Here is a 20,082-nt window from a genome sequence, read left to right on the forward strand (position 1 = left end):
ACCACCTTGCCTGGCATTCCTCGCCCGCTTTTCCACCTAATCCCTCGCCTAATCTCTCGCCCCGATCGAACCCTAATTTCGGGATTCTCCGACCGACAAACCTACAGGACATGGCTAATTTAACCACGAAATATCATAGTAATATCCATTATCCGCACGGCTCGATCTGCGAAGGACAACGTTGGACGTGATGTCATCTTCGTTCCTCGATCGCGTTTTGCAATACCATTTTTTCGCTGGCAGAGATCGGCTGCCAGATGGCAATGGCAGCCGCTCTATCGTCCCAACTACGTAAAACTACTCGATCGAAATGGTAATATCGCTGTTTACTCGCGCGAATCGATTCGCAGAGGACAATAAACGCGGCTAAAAACCCGACCTCACGATTTTTCCCAACGCCAATTCCACGCGTAACATCTCGCGACGGAAATGCTAATTTCGGTGTTTGCTCTCAGAAGTTGGTTCGAAGCAGAGCTGTAATTCCCCCGCAACGCGATTTTCTGCCAATCTTCCTGATAACAATAAGTTTGATGCTCCTTTGCGATTCGCGAAAACATCGATTCGATCGATCGTCTTTCCGCGACGCGATTTTCCACACGCGAGATTTTCCCGATCGGAATGGTAATGTCCGTGTTTATTCGCACGGATAGATTCGCAGAAGACTGGACGACCTCATTACCATTTTTGCGGCGTGACTTTGCACGCAACGATGATGCATAGATCGGCTCGCAGGAAACGACGCATTATCGACGTTAGATAACGGAACCGAGGGGATTTCGCAAAAATTCCACCGGTAAGAAAGGCGGATCTAGCGGAAATACGCGAAATCGACGTGCCCTTTTTCCCGTTTCGAATTCGAGTCAGAGGTTCGAGCACGAGAGGATAGCGTGTCGAAGCTCCGACGATGAAACAGCCTAGCTGGCTTCTTTTTCATCGAAAGGCTGCTCGTCTCGAGCTGTTCGAGGTTCCAGCCGTGGTGACGCGACTTCGCGAAGCATCGTCGATCGATCTCCCGATCGATGTCCGCCTCTGTGCCGTCTCGAACGGAAAAATCCAATTCCAGATAGACACGGAAAGTTGGAAGATAAGCGGAGCGTACTCTCTTTTGCCACGTAATAGATACTTCTTTCCCGCCGATTTCCTGCTACCTTCCACCGTTATCGATCGCGTTATTTATCTCCTCGTTGCCGAGGATTTAACGCACCGTGACACCGTAACTTTGACCATCGATCGGTAATAAGATTCAATTATTTCCGGTCTTGACTCCGCCATCCGCTCGATCTTTCCTTGCGATTTCCGAGAAAAATCGTAACTTGTATTTCAGAATTTATTTTCACGCCAGTCTTAATCGCGTTGCTGTTCGAAGTAAGAGTAAATCTCGCGGCAACGATATTGCGCGAATAATGGGGCACACGTAGGAAGAAGATATTTACCTTGGGTATATCTGAGATATAGATCGTGGGGAGCTAGTTAAAAACTATATAAATTCCACTGCTTCCCAATTTCAATGGCGATACCTTATTACCATAACCGTTTAATGAAACGACGATAAAAAAATTCCGTCCTGGAATTAATTCGTGTTCTGCAATTTTCCCTGTACTTGTCGTCGGAATTAATTCACGACAAATCTAACAAAGCTCAATGCAAGAAGATTCTTTCTGCAGCCCGGTGAGTTTTCTCAAACTCGCTGGAACCGCGGATACGACGGATTAATCTAGCGACTGACGTTGCAGAAAGCAGAATAACGTGAAAAAAAGGAGAGAAGAGTATGGCATAGATGGATGATGTGATCGAGGAGGGAAAAGGAAAAGAGGAGTGGAGAGGGGCCGACGGAGGAAAAGGGATAAGGCGAAGAAAAGGAATGGAGGAACGGCAAGAAAACGGCAGGCTGAAAGAATCCGCCGGATTTCCGCTCGATGTTACAGCGCCTATCGAGGTCGTTGCGCAACGCGCGTGCACGCCCGATAACGACGGAAGCCGTGCAAATGCCTCCGACGTTTGCTCGTGCATTTTATCTCTGCTTCACCACCGGATTTTTCGTCAATCCCACCTTCCGGCCGCGACAATTTTTCTCCCTTTCCGAGGAATTCCGATCGGCCAAACCGTTTCTTAATTATACCGATTCGAAAACGGTCCTAGACCCACGGAAAATTCCAAAAGCAAAAGGTTTCAATTCAATTATATCACTGCCCGAACGAAAACCTGCGTTAATTTTTGCAAAAACTACAAAAATGGTATATCCGCCTCGATAGATCCAGTATTAAACTCGTTTCGACGTTGAAGCTAGCACGATGGGATTACCAGCGAACGCAGAAGCAACGGAATCTTTGGAAAACGGAACAACGGGCAAACTCGGAGATCGAGCGCGAAGGTTTTAAAGAAAGTTCGAGGTTCGAAACGTCGGTTTAGCGTACCGAAGGCGTCGGATGGCCCACGACGATGGACGAAACGAGCGAAATACGCGCGGCGCTTGCGGAATCACGTAGAAGGCGTGTCTCGTGTCTTTCTCTGCGCAAGCTTCCTTTCACGACGGGTCGCGAGCATCGCGATCTTCTCGTCCGCTCGTGATATTCGACATCCGATCTGGATCATCGCTCGCTAATAAAAACTGCCCCGACAATTGCTGATACCGCACCGAATCTATTCAGTATCGTTTATGCATTCGCTATCTGCCGTGTCTCCGTTACGTAATCCTAACGTCCACGCTGAAATCGATTAAAATCCCGCTCCTCGAGTGTGAGAAAACGGACAGAGCAGGATCTATCCGTTTGAAAGATCTTCGAAGGAAAATCGTCGCGACTTTTATTCGGATAGAAACGAGATTAATAATTTTACGCGTGTTTAATTCCTCGATGCGGAACAGAATCGTTCTTTCATCGCTTCCTCCTCTCGTTACCTATTCGATGATATATATCCACGCGGCGATTAAAATTCACAGCTGCTCGCAAGACGGTGAAAAATTGTACGCTAAAATGATCGATGCGTTACTCGATAATCCTTCTTTTGTTTATAAGAGACAACTGCTGTTTCGCGCGACAAGCACCGAGATTACCGGTTAGCCAGCTCAATGAATACCAAGCTTATACCTACTATGCATATTTTCCATATTTAATTACACATTCCAAGTCGGTAATCCTAACCTCCAATCTCGGGGCTTAACAGAATTCTACCCAAAGAACCTCCTACTATTAAATTCAACGTAACAACGATCCAGAAGCAATTATGACTTCAGTTTATACTAAAAATACTTGGAGTTGTTTGTTAAGCAACCCAATAGGTACTATGCATACACGTATACTATATATATCCGTCATATTTAATTACACATTCCAGGTCGGTGATTCTAACTTCCAATTTCAAGACTTGACAAAATTCAACTCGAAGAATTACGGCTCCGATTTATACCGGAAAACTCGAAACCTCGAAACACAGAATCTATCGTTCTTTAACGCGATAAAACACGGATTCGAATGTTCCTAGGTAAGATATAGCCAGATACCTCGGTAGCATCACTTCCAATCGACTTGGAGCAAAGTTGCTGGTTACTAGGCCCCGTGGTCCGCGGATGGAATTCGTGGGGAGATGAAATAAAGGGGAAAACGGAGGGAAAGGGAAGGATAGGGCGTAAAGAAGTGTCGGTTTGGAGCAGAGGACGCGTGGACCAGCAACGGCCGGTCGGAGCTGCTTTCTACGCGCAGGCGAGAAACGCTCGTTGCACACGTAGATACGCCGCGTGCCCGCTACGAATTTTACTATCAGCCTCACACGCTTCGATATTATCGAATCCGGTAATTTATACCGCGCATTTACATTCGGCACGTAACCGCCAGCCGCGTCGCCGCTCGCGCAATTTTTTCTCTTCCGCAGCGACCGGCGTCTCGGCGCCGTGTGCCGTAGACACCGATATCGCGTCGAATCCCTTCGCAATCGCGGAGATACCGAGAAACCAACAGAGTCGACCGATTTTCAATGCCTGTGCGGACGTTATCGATCGCTCGCGCGTGCAAAGCTGCGATCACGATCGATATCGGGATATCGGGAGAGATTACTCGAGGTCGAACGTGACATTGGGGAAAAACGGGAGGAGAAAAAGGGCGCGTGGCCCGTCGAAACGGCGAGAGGGCCCGCGAGAGCAGGAGGAACGGCATGACAATGGGCCGGCGTTCGAGTTGGACGAAATAATTGAATGTCGTCAAGCCAATAATTGAATGTTCCTTAAACGAGCGGAGGGAACACTTATGTCCAGATAAATCAAGCGGTTCCCACGCACGAAAATTCGAAACGATGTTGCGCAAAGAGCGCAACTATTCGGACGCGAACTGTTTGCATAGTAAATCATTTCGGTCCGCGGCACGGCCGCCGCGTGGACGTGTTTCACGAGAATATACCTGGAATTTTTGTTTACGGGAATTTTCAGGCTGCTAATGGCATCGCGACGCCTACGAATTCGAGGCTAGGCAACCTGTAGCGTTTGCGAGCTACCGCGTAAAACGAGGCTGCAAAGAACCGCTGCCCACCAGTTTACGAGAAAGAGAGAAGGAACCCGACAGGCGATGGGACCCACTTGATAATCTCCTCCAATTTTCTAAACCGCCACGTTTACTGCCCCGACAACTCTCGAAACCTCCGCCGTTTCGTAAATCTCAATTCCCGTTCGTTGCTTTCCATTTTCGAACGCTCGTCGACAGCCCTAAGTCAACGAGCATACACGCGGCAGGAGTTACGCGGACACCGACTCGAGAAACCAGCCCCAAACGACGAGGTTTTCTTTCTCAATAGCGCGTAATGTAATGAAATTAAGAGTCGCAATTTACTCGAATCTGCTGTTGATCTCCTGAGCGGGTCGAGGCGAGAATGTCGCGACGAGATCTCGATGGTTATCGAGCAACTTCAAACGAGACTGGTATTTACTCGAGAGAAGCTTTTCTACCGTGTCTGCCGTAGCGATAGAGGATTTCTCCTCGAGAAACTGCCGATTTCTCGGCACCCGGAGCGGAAAGGTGAAAAACACGCGAGGCGTTCGCGGTTTCAGTGGCAGCGCAACGATCAGAAGAGCGATCGGAGTAAGCCTTCAGGCTGGAAAAATGCGGAGCTTGGAGGTAGTAGAGTGACACCTACGGGAAAGGGAAATAAATGGAAAGAAACTGGAGGAAACGCGTTTGATCGAGGCGATCTATCGAGCAGCAACTGGACTGAACCGTACTTTCACTTACGCGCCGGCGGATAGCGCTCGCTCACAAGTGTTCCAGCCGCAGAGCTCCTTAAGGATTCGACTCGAATTCGCGGATAATCGTATTCAAAGGCGACGAGGGAAAAGAGACACGCGGTTACCGTGACGGGACTCTAAATTAATTCCTGGCCGCGCTTTTTCGCAGTGCAATTATTCTCGCGCGACGGAACTTCCCTTCCATTTGTATGCCTCATATGCAGCGTTCCGCAGAGACATTTCTGATAACGTGCAGCGTACTGACAAAAGCGTAACGTGGCAAATATAAGGGGCGAGTCGAATACTCGCGTCTTTGCTGGGAACGCAGAGCGGTGTTCCTTCACGATCCCTGCCTTCACTATCACGCCCACCACGATCGGATCACGGGAGTTGAAAGTGTACTGCAACGCGAGATAACAGCCTTTTAACAACCGGAGTCCACGTCGACGAGCGTCGTGACGACGATCTACTTTCGTCCAGCTCTCGACAAGCGCGGAAGAACAGAGGGAAATGAAGCTAGGAGGCGCATACCTGCGGCAACACGCGAAGTTTGCAAGGGAACACGGCGATGTGCTTGTTCTCGTCCCATTTCCGTTGCTTCAGCTCTTCCCTGTACGCCGTGAATTTGAACAGATGACATATGATGTCTGCCTGGAAGATCTTCACGCCGAGAGAATCGGCCAACTCCTGGGCCTCTCTTCGACCTTCACGTCGAACGCGAGGATCGTCGCGTATCTGTAAACCAGTCGACGTCGATCCCGTGTAACGTGTCTAGTCTAAATCGGTACTGAAATACTCACTGGCTATCGTGTTCCAACACGATCGAAGCCTTCATTACGTCCTTCTTCACCACCGAGCCGATCCGAATTCCAGCATACTGCAAACCGAAAAATCTCTTAACGCACCGATGATTGAACTACGCGATTTTTGAGTCCGTGCGTTCTTCGGGATAACGAGCAATTAATCCACGGAGATCGCAATCACCAACGATTATCAAAATTTTAAAAGCGATTTTCGACGTTCGGATCGTCGATTCGATGAATTCGTAGAAAAATTCGTGCGGTGACGCCTAGATTTCGAGGGAAACAATAGAAAGGCCAAGTAAGAGAGAGGTGTGTCCGCGTGGAGTCGGGTCCGCGTTTAAAAGGGAAGTTCTCGGCCCGGCTTTGCCATGGAGTTCCGTACTCGGAAGGAAAACAAAATATCAAGGTAGAGCGTAAACCACTGTCACCGTAACGTGGAACGTTATGCGGGCAAGCGTGTGCTGTTTGGCCGCAAAAATAACTAGTAACGCGTGCTGTCCGGACTCGGCTGGCCGATGCGACGAGACACGACAACGTAGAAATAAACGCGTCGATGCACATACAAACAAGTTATTCCGTCGGTTAGAACTACGATGCTCCTACTATCGAGACAATGTACTCGTGTACAGCGTTCAAACCTATTGACCGAGATAAAAAATCATTCACCAAACGAGAACGGCTAATTGAAACCAAGATTTGCGAAGGTAATGTTGCGAAAATGTCCGACAAACGAAATATACCCGACTGACATCTTTTTAATCATCTAAGCGTGATTTAAAGGTTTAGAAAGTTCGAAAGACTAGTATGGAATAGGTCGGATGTGGAATGTGAATATATTGTTCATGGAGACCATAAGAGTATGCGAATGCGCATAAATAGAGTAGATAATTAACATAAATTAATACCGGAATAATTCGATATGAATCCCACATTTGCCGTTAGATTTCTCAAAGTTCTACCGCTTTTACCGAATATTAGATATGATATTATTTTCGAGTTACGAGTTTTACTGTACTTTTGTAAGAAATCGTAGACAAAAAGAATTCTAACAGATATAAAAACGCGTATTTAACGAAAAAACTGTTAATACAAAGACCGGCGTTACCCGCCTGCAAAAAAAAAGTTACACAGTGGTAACTAAAACGACGCGACGCAAATAAATAGCCACACGCACAGAGTGAGTGGATTAGGCGAGTGATAAAATTGGAAAGGAAAAAAAACAGAAGAGTCGTTTGGCTGCAACCTGATACTATATCGCAACAACAACGCGTACTCCGTGTTTGACGAGTATATTCGTCGTGGCTTGCTTATTGCGACACGTTCTAGGTACGCGCATCTCAAAGATGCGATCGATCAAACAGGCGCGCACGCGATTACCTAAAGCGAGGAGCTTTTATCGAATGCGGCGACGGGGAAAGCGGGAATTTCGAGTGGGCCGGCGGTTCTAGCGTCGAGGATTCGGTCCCATTAAGATAACAAAACTATTGAAGGATAATGTACGACTAATTGCCAGCGGATAAAGTGGTAGTGCAACAGTAGCTAGATTTACGAGCTAATTTTCGAGTTGAGACGAGCGGCGGGCCGATAATCAGGACGAGTAGAAGAGATACGTTGCCGCGAATTTTTTTAAAGATAAGACGGCTTTATAAGACTTTCGGTGTGGCGCCGCATTCCGATATTAGGACAAGATACGCGGCGGTTTTTACCCTGGACCCCCATAGCGAGACCGCCGCTACTCGTCCACGCGAATACCCGGCATTTCGCCGCACCTACGTCATTGTTTTCCACTCTTATTATTTGTAAACAAGACCGCGATTAGCATACCTGCGCGCGCGCGTGCAACTCGCTTCGGATTCCAGGCATGCTCGCCCTCCCGAGCCGATCATCGCTCGACTATGATAACGATTTCTATAGTACAACGAGAGAGGAAGAAACGAGAGCAGAAATCGAAGGAGTCTGATGGGAAGGAGCCTTTAGACAGTGGAACGAGCTTTGCCGAAACTCGTGACCTTTACGTAACGAACGAACCTGCGGCGATGAACCGGTGGGAAAAGGAAAGAAAAACGCGGGCCAATTAGAAGTCCGATAAACGAGCCTACTCACCGAAACACCGAGAGATAGTCGTGTTTCATTGACGAACGCTGAATCGCCATCCGCCGGAATATGGTAAGAAGGAGCGAACTGCGTGTGTATGACCGGATGAATGAAAAAGAGAGAAAGAGAGAGAGAAAAAAAGGTATAGCGTGGGAGGTGGTCAACGAGGATGAGAGAGGCACCGTTGCTGAGGAACGCAATTAACGACCGCGTCGGATGAAACGTGTCAAACGAGACTCAAAAAAGGGGAGAGAAATGGGGAAAAGAGGAAAGAAGGAGGAGGAAACGGGGGATAAGAGCGGAGCCGAGAATATCGAGAGGAGCGGGTAACGCGTGGAAAATCGAGCAAGTTCAAGGAAATGCGTTACGCTTTTCGCGAAACGCCGAACGATATTAATCGTCGCGACTCGCGCGGTTCCCCGAAGCTCGGGAAATTTTCGACGCGGAAAGAGTAGAAAAGGAAGATCTTCTGCCGAAGAGCCAAAGGTGTCGGCTAGAATTTCTCGACAGTCCCTGTTTCTAGCGAAAAAACAGGCGAATTCGAAGGAAGAAAAGCATCGAACTGGTGGTGAAACGCTGGAGCCGTTTGGAATTTGCGATTCGACAGATGCTATCGACGCATAAGGCGGTGGGTGTTGAAAGAGGGTGAAGGAGGGAAATGGAGGAGAACAAAATGGCGGAAAGTGGGGGGGGGCGGCGAATGAAGGGCGGAAGGGGGAGGGAAGAAAACGGAGGGAAAGAGACAGAGTTCACGGAGAAAAGACGGGCGACAGATGTTGCCAGCGAAAGAAATGGTGGTACAAACAGGAGGAAGCGGAGAGGAAGCGAGAGAGAAAGGGAGAGGGAGTGAGAAACGGAGGGGTCTGAAGGAGAAAAAGGGATCAGCTTCAGCCTCTTGTCATAATCGCGGAACGTTTTCCGAACAAGGAAATTCTAATTTATTAAACTTACGCCTCCGTTAACCCTTTGCGGTCTGAGTCGCGTCCGAGGTCGTTCACGGACACGCAGAAGAAGGTATCAACCTAGGTAGCTTTAACTCGGCTATTAACCTTCCTTTCCTCGCGTATCTTTCCGCTACACAGGGTGGACCACCTGGATCTTACGATTCTGCGTTTCGCCTCGCGACTTTTTGCATTAAATCCGCTTCGATTCTTCTGTTCACCCTGTGCGAGAAACTACGATTTTTCGAACATTGTTCGAACGCATCTCCGTTACGTTGCACCCGTTCTAAAAAGCACTCGGGGCGTGCAGCGCTTCGCGGACCACAATTACTTCCCTCCTTTGCCATTTTATCGTAAACGCCTTAATAACCAAGTTATGACTTGTAAAATTTGCCTGGCGTAATGTAATACAGTAGACAGCGTGTAACGCGAATTTTTACAATGTTAAAGATACCGAGACTGCCGTTTCCCGGTTTTATTCAACTGACCATAATGAATTTATGAAATAATCTCTTTCTTCGAATTAATACGACATAAATTTCGTTTACGTACGTTGCTAGCATACGTTGTCATCTAGAAACTGCTCTGATTCGTGAGATGTACAAGGTGCCTCGAGACGTGTGAACGATCCCACGTAAGAAGACACGAGAAGAACGCGTGGAATTACTTCTCTACGCGAAGGGCTTGGTATTTCGGAGGATCGAATTTGGAAATTCGCGTGATGAGCGATTCGACGACCAGCTGGACCTTCTATTTATGTAACCTTCCGATGAACGACGCGTCCGGAATGAAAGGAGACGTGGAGCGCGACTTAACGTTAAAAAGTGTTAAACCCCGGTCTTTACTCGGTCTATTCCCGTGGCTGTAGCACCATAGTGCCCTTCCATCAGTACGCGCGCGCGCGAATAATTGCTGCTTCGACACAGTGTTTGCGAGCCGGTACATATAAATAGCATCAAATAATTTTCCACTTTCATATAATTATACCGTGTTATGTGGTGGAAACGAAATTCGATAAACATCTACCGCATGTAACAAAGTTGCTTTGCATCGCAAACGCAGCAGCATTCTCCGCTTTTATTTCTCGTTTTTACTACAATTCTCTCTCTCTCTCTCTCTCTCTCTCTCTCTCTCTCTCTTTCTCTCTCTCTCCCCCCATTATTTCGCTTTCGGTCCCTCTGTCCGCTTTACCATCGATCTTTCTGACGGTTGCACAGTTTACTTTCGCGCATATGTTTTCAGCGCTATTTCGCCGTTCTGCCGTTCTGCTGTTCCACCGAGAGATCGAACGACATTTCATTAAACGCGTGCGAACGGACGCCATTCACAGCCTCCGGATGAATTGGGAGGGAAAAAAAATGAGCGAAATTCTTCTTTCCAATCGACTTCTTAACTTTCGAGTATCGATTCGTCGCTTCTATCGCTGAACGAGGCTCGATCGAGCAGTAAATATCCTACATGGTAGAAATGTAACTCGCGTGACATAAACGAAACTCACAGGTATATGGCTACTTTTCAGGAAGTCTAACGATTCATCGAGGGCTCCCAAAGTTGACGCTTGCACGTAAACGCCTCGTACCGCCAGACGAATATTTCCGAGTGCGCTGTCTAGCTCCTTTGCAATTTCCTCTTTCAGCACGTCCATATCGTCCCGTTTTTGTGCCACTTGAAGATTCAATCCTATTTGCCAAATATCCAAGCGTGAGTTTTTTTTCTTCCTATTATTAACGATGCTTGTGACAGATACGCGCAGATTTCGATAAAATGTTTACCCGCAATTGCTTTTTCTAAGTCCTTCGCGGCTATTTTTACCCCCTGCGCAGCCTTCACCTCGCGATGCTCGATGTACGTCTTCTGCAATTGGAGAATGCGTTATCGTCCGACGTTTCAGGCTAAAGATGATGTCAGCGAACGGATTTGAGTCACTATAGGACCATCGGTTCCCGCTACTATCATTGTCCCGCCTTCTCTCAACATTCCATTGACTAGAATACAATCTATCGTAGTTCCTAGACCTGACAGCACTTTCACCTCCAGAACGGCAGCTTAAAGCTTTTCGCTGTACATGAGTCTTTTAGCTAGTGGACCCTGGCACGCATCGACTATTAACGATAACATATTACCCATACCCTCACCTGGATAAAAAGTTATATCATGTGTAACGATATATGTATCTCCTATTAAGTTACGTCGAAACCACGAATTATCAAAAAACGACGTACTATGTAATATTTACCCGTGATAGCACTAGTGGGAACAAGGGATACGTAACTTCTAGGATCTTTGTTTTCGTGATATAACGCAGCATTCAAGCCTTGTTCGGCAAATTGCAGGATAACATCTATCGAATGTTTCTCAAACTCTCGCTGTGTATTAATAGACTGGCTTTTAATGATGTTCTGAACATTTTTTCGATTCATAGTTTGCAATCGTATAATCTGTAAAAATTGTTGCGTTTCTTCCTTAGGATCTCGTTTATATAGGCCAGCAGCAATTGATTTTAAAAACCTGTCGATTTTATTTAAAGCTACGATGAAAGGACATTTCTTTGCCTTCAGTAAATTAAGACTTTCGATAGTTTGCGGTTCTAAATCGTGCATAATATCTACGACTAATATCGCTATATCACATACAGAAGATCCTCGATTTCTTAAATTACTAAAAGATTCATGCCCAGGTATGTCTATTATCAAGTGATCAGGTATTTTGAATTTCTTATCGACAAACTGCAAGAAATTATTACTTTTTATTAACGAGTTCAGCCGTATACGGTGTATAAGAAATAACTTACTCCTTTCACGTGTTTCGTTGATTCTCGAATAGCATCAATAGGTACGTTTGTCGCACCGATTTGTTGCGTTATACCACCCGCTTCACCGTCTTGTACATTCATTCTCCTCAACTTGTCAAGAATATTCGTTTTCCCAGTATTGACATGACCTAAACCGCACACTACGACAGCTCGAAGATTATCTAACGATTTTTTCTTTTCCGCTTCCATTCTCAGAAGTTGTATTCGTTCTCTAACTCGTTCCTTTTTCTTTGCTGCATCCGATACTTTAGCTTCTAACCCGCTATCATCTTCGCTTTCCTCTGTCTCTGATTCGCTACCACTCATGCTTTCTGACTCACTTTCCGACGATTCTTTTTTACTATCTTCAATTTGCGATTGCTTTTCTTTTCTCATGTATACTTAATCTTTTGGAAGTTTTTGGCACATCGTCTAATTTATCTACTAAATTATCTTCTATTAGAAAATGTTTCAATCGATATGATTGAAAACGTACTCGTAGTTATACATAACCGATACCTTCGTCCTGTTCATCTTCATTAGATTCAGCATCCCATGAATCTTTCACATCGTCTTTCTTCTCTTCAGATTCCTTAACCTGTTGATCTACAATTTCTACTTCCACTCTATCCGCCTCTGGAACATTTTCCTCTACTTTCTCATTGTCTTTTTCATCGACACTCGTTTGCTGTTTTACCTTGTTCGGTCTTACGCGAGTTCCTAAAACGGCATTTGTTTGTGTACTGGAATCCATTTTTATAAATATTACTTCTTATGCCATAGTATTGTAATTACCTGGTCTAAATTTCTTCTCCTCTGCATCCAGTAAATCTAAACCTTGAGCTTTAAGCGCATTCAACATAGCTTGCGCTCTAGCTCTGTCTTGTTTTTATTTCCTAGCTAAAAGTTTCCCTTCTGACTTTAATCTTTCTTTTCTTTGCCTTTCTTTGAGTTTTTTCCTTTCCTTTCGCTCCTGTTCAAGCCTTAGTTGTTCCCACTGAGCTAGTTGTCTCAATTCTTCTTGGCATAGTCGTTCTTCTTTTTCTCGTTTCATTCTTTCCTTTTCTTCCTTTAATTTCTTTAAGGCTTCTTGCATTGCAGCAATAGTCTTCTTCCCAGGACCTTTGCCTATTGCACATATCAAATTATACTAAATGTACACATAAATTAATGTTATATCCTAACAAATATATCTCCCTAAAGGGGTCACAAAACTATTTGTCACCTTTTTCTTTTGCTTCTTCTTTTTCTTCTTTCTTCCCTCATCACCTTCACCAGCTGCAGAAACATCTGCTTCATTCATCTCCTTTAATTATACTCCTTTTGTTTGCGATACCTTTACTTCTGGCTCTTTTTTATTTGTTTCTCCATTGTATCTATAGACTTTCCTTCTTCATTTTCTCCTTTCTTAGCAGTTTCCTATTGTTGATTAATTTACATCTAATAAATCATAATATTATACGTAAGTATTATACGTAACAAACATAATATTTAAAATTACGTACAGCTTTTTTCTGGACAAGTTTCCTTTGCTTTTCTCTCTCTTTCTTTTCCTTTTTCTTCTGTGCAGCAGTTTCTACAGTTCTACTTTCCACCTCGTTATTCATATCATTCGCTTCAAGGATTTTAGTAGTCTTCAACTCTTCTTTAATATCAATAATTTCATTTTTTTCTTTTTTCTTATCCTTCTTTCCTTTTTTCTTTTTGCCCTCATTTTCAGGTTTTGGTTCGACTGGCTTATCTTTGACTTCTTCCTTTTGCCACGATATTCTAATTCCAATTCGGCCAAAACTTTCTCGATATCTTCTTCGCTATCATTACGCTTTCTTCTGGTTAAATATAAAGATGAGTTATAAATATATATCTTGATTCAATTATAACTTAGATATGTTATATAATCTATAACAGTTCCTTATTGATGCTTATATAAAGAATACATTTACAGCCCTCTCGTTACATTACAAAAAATCAATATATACCTTCAAACATTATAAAAATGATTAAACTAATTAAAAAATTACATTTATGCATCAATATCAGTATTAGCATGAACTGATATATAATGCACGAGCAAATAAAACAAATTTTATATTTTATATAAAAAGTTGTTAATCAAAGTGGTTAAGTTGAGGTTAAGTGAAAGCAGACGACATTCGTCATATAAGAAAAAAATGATAAAAATTTAATTAAAACGTAAACGTATATTTATATATTCGGAGTATTATTATTTTATTTTTATTCAATTACATATATGTATGAATTATGTCACTGTTTCCTTACCTTTCTTGCCTCTCTTTAGTTGAGATTCCTGTATCTTGATCTACTTTTAACATTTTCCTTATGTGCATTCAGTTTTTCAATAATTTCGTTATTATTTTACTAATAAAATTCTTTTTATGAACAAATTAAATTGGCTTCCAAATATAAGTAATTTTGAAACGATTACAAGTAAATTATATAAAACTTGCAAACACCAAACCGTTTAATCCGATCTGTACAGCTATGTGCACAGCTAAACCATATATCATTACAATTGTGCAAAATGTACATTACACGAACATAAAGTTGACTTCGTATGCGCGACAAGTGTTTCAAGACAATAATTATTGATAAAAAAAATATTTATCTCATATTATTATTTCGAATTTTATTTCATAAAATATATAATTTCTATAGATACTTTTTTAATATATTTAAATATAAAATAATTTGGAAAACATAAAATGTAGTTTACATGAAAATTTGAATAATTAACCAAAATATATATATTTTTCTTTTATTTATTTATAATTTATAATTTAAGATAACTTATTACTTGTATTAATAGTTAACGGTTTAATTTAACAGAAGTTAAACTGGATTTTCTATATGTACTATACTATTAATAGTTTCTATTATTTTCTTAACAGTTATTTTATGATTAAATGGTAGTCAAAGTACACGTACGCCATTTGAAATGTAAAAGTTAAGAATTTTAGTAAAGAACAAGCGGTTCTCGTTCTTTACGCTGCGACCAAGATGATGAGTTCGTGATCTTAGTTGTTTGTCCGTAATCGGCGATTGTTAAAAGCATATTTGTATAAATAGAATAATAAAAATTATAATTTTACTAAAAATTTATTAAAGATTCTCTTAAAATTATTATTTTTCTCGCGAAATAATCAAGTATTGATTCTATTTATTGATAGCTTTGCAGTTTTACGTTAGGATACGAACATAACCTTCGTGACAAAACATTGAGATCTATTAAATTTGTATAAATAATTTCACAATATAATTTAGTTACTTTCTTTTTTATTGATAGGCTACACATGAAAAGAAGACAAGGAAATTTCGTGGGCACGTAAGCTTTGGACATGGACGTATAGGTATGATCTCGTACAAATCATGGTAAAATTCAAGTTTTATTGTAATAAAAATAATTAAAGATTAAATAGCATTAAATTAATATTATATTATATTGTAGGTAAGCACAGAAAACATCCTGGTAGACGTGGTAATGTTGGTGGTTTACACCATCATCGTATTAACTTTGACAAACACCATCCTGGTTATTTTGGAAAGGTAAATATATTTATCATATTTTCATAAGAAATTTATAATAACACGCATCTGATGATAATAATTGTGCTATTCACTGGCAAACTAAATTCAATTGAATGGACTTAGTATTTTGATGAATTATACAAATATTAAATCTGTATTAATTTAATGCGACTAGTAGTAAATTTTCACTTCATTTCACAGCTTGGTATGCGAAATTACTTAATTTCTGAACAAACAAGACTTAAATATAAGGATTCAGAAAATAAATTTCCAGTAATTGATCTTGTAAAGCAGTAAGTTATAAATAATATAAATATACATCTATATATTTTTTCTCAATTTATACAATTAGTTTATATCTATATTTTGTATTTAATTTTACAGGGATATTACAAGCTTCTAGGAAATGGATGACTTTGTAAACAGCCAGTCATTGTCAAAGCCAAATTTTTCAGTAAACCTGCAGTGGCCAAAGTTAAGGCTGTCGGCGGAGTCTGTGTGCTCTCTGCTTAAATATGCAGGTTCATATATTTTAATGTATTTAATGCAAATATTATTATATCTCGGTTTAGAAATTTAGATATTATATAAAGAAAGTAAAGTATTGTGTTAATAATAAGAACGGGCTAAAATCAAAAAATATATCTCCCACTATTAACTATGACAGAGTGTTTTTAATGGTGGAAGGTGTTTTTCGCTATTACGAAGTAAGAAAATTTGTATTAATAAACATAATTATAGATTTTGGCTACTATTTCGATGTTTTATCCAACTATCTTACGACTTCTGCAGACTTAATGCATTAAAAAAATTTATTTTTCAACAGATTAATGATCTCAAGCACATCCAAAAGTTATAAAATAGTAATTAGTAATTAAAAAGTAATTATAAACTCATATCCTCAAAGAATGGTATGCCATACGACCAGAAATCTGACAAAAGCTAGTCATGGGTTTTAAAAAGAGGCATTCGCGTGTTATTACACACACAGCATTCTTAGAAAAAATTAAGTATAAAATTATGCACTTTTTTTGTAACATTTTTTTTCTTCACTTTTAGCATGGCATATTATTCAACATTTTCAGAAAAAGTACACTGGTACACGTTAAATCTAATCTATTATATGCATTTTTTTATATAGTATAGTTTCGAGACCTGTTCTTTCATAGAACTACCTAAAATCAATATCCGTTTTTCTTTTAACCAAACAGTATATTCTCATAACTTTTATACAATTCAGAGAAACAAATCAGTATATTTACAAATTGATGAGATCTAGGAGCAATTTGCTCAATCTTGATTTTTACGACAATATGGATTGATTTAATGAATTTTTTTAATTACTAATATTCAATTTCTTTGTCTTGTCATCTCAAGGTTATCTCACTAAACTACTGCACCACGAGTTATTCAATCAGTATATATAATCTAATTTGTTGCACGCATCCCAAAAGTAGTCATTTCTGTTTAGCATGAGAAGCACTAGAACAATAAGAGTTATTTTGATTGGACAATTAAAGAGAAACCATAAAATATTTTGTAAACATAATTTATAATGTTATTTTAGTACAAAAACTATTAGATGCCAAAAATTTCTATTTTAAGGCTTATATTACATAACAGATGAAAGGTATATATTTTTCGGTTTTCATATTATAATAAAGAAAAGTTTAAATTATATTATATTTTTAACTGGGATATTTATGAATCTTACTATGACTGTGCTTCTATAAGCTTTTTTTATAAGTTTTGCGAATTAAATTCACCTGTTTGCAAATAGAATTCACCTCTGGTAGAAATGTGGAACGTGTATTTCGCATTATACAATAATCATTTAACATAATTCCAATATTACACGAGGCTGAAACATTTTTATTAAGATAAAGACTTGTTATTACATTGTGCGCGCTTTTTTTTCTATATTTGCCTAAGTGTTTATTTTACACTATATCTGAGAGAGGAGAGCTATTAGAATTTGGGAACTGTAGATTCTGCTATTTGAAGAATTATAAAAACATTTTAAAGTTATATACTATTATAAATTGTTTTCTATCTATGTAGTGTCTCGATTTTATTAAATAAAAAAGTTTTGTGTAACACAATACGAACGAATATATATATATATATATATATATATATATATATATATATATATATATACACACATATATAGGACAATATAATATTTAACCACTTCGGTACGAGCGTAGACAATAGTCGACGGGTGGAAGAGATGAACACGAACAGCTAAGCGTCAACAGGTAGTGCCGAAGAGGTTTAATTTTGTCATTTTTCATTTTTTTAAATAAATTGTGAACATTTAGAAATATTGTAATAAAAAAGATATGCCCTGCTTACATGTAAGATTACCTGTAAAGTAAACAACCATTCAATACGTCAAAATTTTCCTCATTACAGACATTTAAAAGGACAATACTAGTTCATCCTTTTGACAGTGTGTAAGGTTCCCACCATGAGTGCTGGCTGTGTGTAAGGTTTTACAGCCGATAAACGCCGTACCGAAGTGGTTAAAAATAAGTAAAGATGTGGATTCGCAAAAAATTTAGATTAGCGAAATTTAACAGAAAAACTGTTTTTTCTCAGGATTGACTAAATTTATTCTTAAGAATATTTGTGTAAGGGTATGAAAAGTAGTTATGTAAAGCTTTTGGTTTGTACTTTAACTTTCCCGATTAAATTTTTTTGCAAGAGTTATCACGATTAGCAACGAAATCGTAAACTATAATGATCGATCTGCGAAGGTGCGACTCACCGACGAGGTTCGAGTTCACCACGAGTGGAAGTCCTCGTGGCTCGATGGATTTCACTGTCGCCGATCCGATATCACAGCGATGGATCGTGCGATTCAGGAAGGCAAACGGATAGAAGACGCATCGACGTGCATGAATCTGCGCGAACCTCCCGGAGGTGTGGATCCCGAGTTCGTGATCCGGTCGTGATCCTGGTACAAAGCGAATTCATGCTAATTTTAGTTTTAATCGAACGGGTTATAGAGGCGCGAGGTAGTCGGCAAACGCGAGGAAAGGAAAAGACCACGTGTGGTCGTTTGGTACACGAGGATATGACGTATCGTTGATAACAGAGGAGGAAGCGAGCGAATACGGGCGGAGCGACGATGGAGGAGAAACGGAATTGGTCGATAGACGAATGACGACGAGCTAAAGAGATAGTCTTTTACGATGATTAATAAAAATGAAACGAATAGGTTACGTGACTCTGGGCTGTGGGGTAGGTAGAGGAGTCTTACGATGCGAGACACGGAGGTAATTAAAATCGTGATACTGAACAAGATATCTGGTGAAATGGAACTCAGATGTATTGGAGTTCACGTCGATGAACATAGATAAATATAAACATACATAACGTACAATAAATATACAAACATACATTCTTTACATAAAACATATTTAAAGAAAGGAAACAAAAAAATATTTGAGTTTAAACAATTGATTAAAATGTTATCAAAGCGTTCCAAGATTTTTTTTATAATTTAAAACATACAAAAAGTGCATACAATACACTTCTTTAGAAATGAAACAAAATTAAAAATCTTCACATCATATTAAATGATACTCAATAAATATCATACATGCATCATTTTCTATCGAAAAAATATAAATTAAGCGTTTTTTGTAAATATTCCACAAATTATTTTAGTTACGTTAAACGATATAAAAGAGTAGATGTTCGTTTTCTCATAAATAATAACTGCTAATTTAAGTGTGTGATCAATTGTTAACATCACCTGCCCTTTTTTTAATAGCAAACCAGTTGATAGATATGTATGATATTTGTATATCGTTACTAGGTCGATCTTAATTGACGATGATTAGTGGCGAACGATTCCTTGGGGAGACGTGTGTATTGGCTTCGAATAGTTAGTGGGCTATGTCCGCGTCTCGCCGTTTCGAACTTTTTATACTTCGACATTTTGACCTTCCGGCGATTCGACGTGTCTCAGAGTTTCGACGCCTCAAAAGAATGAGATAAAGGCGTATCTAAAAGTCGCGAGCGTTTATAAATCGCGGCACCAAAGGAGTATCGAATGTCCTACACTCACGTGACGCGAGGTCGGCAATATGGTATTTTCCAAGAAGTAATAATATTGCCGAAGCGGTACTTCAAAGGTTAAAACTGGTACACGTTGAGTTATTGCATTTATACAGATAAAATTCTTTTCTTTTTGCCGTCAGGGCCTAGGACATGTTCCGGCGGCCGAGCACTTCATAAATACAATTCACAGATAAGTATAAATTTACAATAATGAAAAATTTATATATTTAATTCCAGACTCCGTGGAGGCAAATCAACCAGCGAAGTCCGGGAAACTCGGGAGAAGCCTAGACGTTCCCGCCGGGCGAGTCGATCCTTCCATCTACGTACATCTAACAGGGCAGGGGGCTCTTTACAGTTCCCCCCTTTCATACTATACAATAAAAAAAATGCAATTGAAATTATAATAAAAAAAGAAAAAAGGACAAAAAAAAGAAAGAAATAATAAACGGGAATATAAAATGTATAAATGATTAATATTATTTTTTCACGTAATATTAATGAATATGGTGAGAGAGAAGGGTGGTAGGGGTGCCGAAGACTAGCAGAGAGTGGAATCGGAGCCCAGGAACGGCACGTTTGCCGTGTCCTGGACCCAGGCCCGAACAGGCCACATACGGTACGATC

The 20,082-nt window shown here is 40.6% G+C and overlaps 2 pseudogenes; one reads left to right on the forward strand and one right to left on the reverse strand.

Annotated features, from left to right (window-relative positions):
- Window positions 1-4,643: 4,643 nt before the first annotated feature.
- LOC143220795 (eukaryotic translation initiation factor 5B-like) lies at window positions 4,644-14,363 on the reverse strand (annotated as a pseudogene).
- A 396-nt stretch (window positions 14,364-14,759) lies between these two features.
- On the forward strand, window positions 14,760-15,894 carry LOC143220796 (large ribosomal subunit protein uL15-like; annotated as a pseudogene).
- Window positions 15,895-20,082: the final 4,188 nt, after the last annotated feature.

This window comes from Lasioglossum baleicum, unplaced genomic scaffold (genome assembly GCF_051020765.1).
Source record: "Lasioglossum baleicum unplaced genomic scaffold, iyLasBale1 scaffold1583, whole genome shotgun sequence".
NCBI lineage: Eukaryota > Metazoa > Arthropoda > Insecta > Hymenoptera > Halictidae > Lasioglossum > Lasioglossum baleicum.